Raw genomic sequence first — 1434 nt, 5'->3', positions numbered from 1 at the left:
GGTGACAGGAGTGTACATCACTTTCACAGGCGCATCCTGACTCCAAGATCGACTGTGGTTGCTATTGGGCTTTGAAGTGAGCTGAGGCACATTTACAGGGCAATGGCCAGGCAATGGCCAGGGGAGTACTGTACGTAGACAGAAGATGTTTAAGTTTGAAAGAAAATCCTCCAGTCCACAAATAGTTCCCACCATCTATTGGTCCTGCAACCTGTGAGCAGATGGACTTTGAAGCCAAGTCATACGCAGCGTTTTTCTTTTCACCGGAGCAGAGCACTTTGGAAGTGTGGTCCTGGAACCACCTAGGACCCACTCCTGACCCATTTGAAGGCCCCTGCTTTTACTGTGCAAGGCAAGCAGCCCTCGGGCCTTACATTCATTTTTGCATTATGAGTTCAACCTCCAGCACAAGCAAACACAAAGCACAAGTGCTCCTCTCCTCATCTGTATCATCCTCAAGCATCTGAAATGCATTTTATATACAAGACTGAGAAAGACAAAGAAGAAACAAAGCAAAAAATGTATTGTTTGAGGAGAAAAAGAGAACAGCTAAGGACATGAATGCTACTATTGCCTCTTTCAATGAACTGGTAGTCGCTGGGGGTGTTCTCTTGCTGAGAAAAGTAGAGGAGAAGGTATTTAGTTTAATTAGATAGCTGATTTTCTTTGTTGTCTAATGATTACATTTATTCTGTGCACAGGGAGAGCATAAGGCACGTAAGTAGGTAGTTTAATGACACAGAGACTTCATGTAGCTGTCCGCTTGGGATGAGTTTCACCCATAGTAAATAGAAGAGAAGAGGAATTATAAGAGGGATTTCAGGGTAACACATCCAAAAAGACAGCTTTGACCTGTTTGTCCTCCTAGCTACATAGTTGTCAAAACAAAATCCGAAACCGAAAGAGGACCCAATGACCTCACTTAATGCCATAAATACTGTTGATGCAAGCTCTGTCTTCTTGGTGGGAGTAACACACAGCACCTCCCAGGGAGAAGCTCCAGCTGGTGATCCCTGAAAATGGAGCACAAGGTGTCAGGGTGCCCAGCACCCGCTTTATAGGCAGTTCCGCAGTAGGTGCGGAAGCCAACACTGTCGAGTTAGCAGAGAGTGTTGGTTTCTTTTAAAAATATTCCTAGCTGGTTTGCTCTGATAGTGTTGAAACTATTCTGAACGAAACCCAGAAATTAGCCAGAATTTCAGCAATGGGTTTATGGTCAGATGTTGTCCATGTTGTTTAAGCTGCAGAATCAATAGCGTTGGGGTTTTTTTTACCTTGTTGAGCCACCCTCTTCATTGCTGAAATTTATTGGGTTAACTTTCCCGCACACACCCCATTCTTTGTGATTTGCCAGAGAAGTGAACATGATAGCAAGTGGCCTGAGGCATGCGAGCAGCAGCTCTGCTCACCCTCCTGTTGCATGCACCCAGCAGG

Source organism: Pygoscelis adeliae, unplaced genomic scaffold (genome assembly GCF_000699105.1).
Source record: "Pygoscelis adeliae isolate BGI_AS28 unplaced genomic scaffold, ASM69910v1 Scaffold100, whole genome shotgun sequence".
Lineage (NCBI taxonomy): Eukaryota > Metazoa > Chordata > Aves > Sphenisciformes > Spheniscidae > Pygoscelis > Pygoscelis adeliae.
This window is presented reverse-complemented; position numbering follows the sequence as displayed.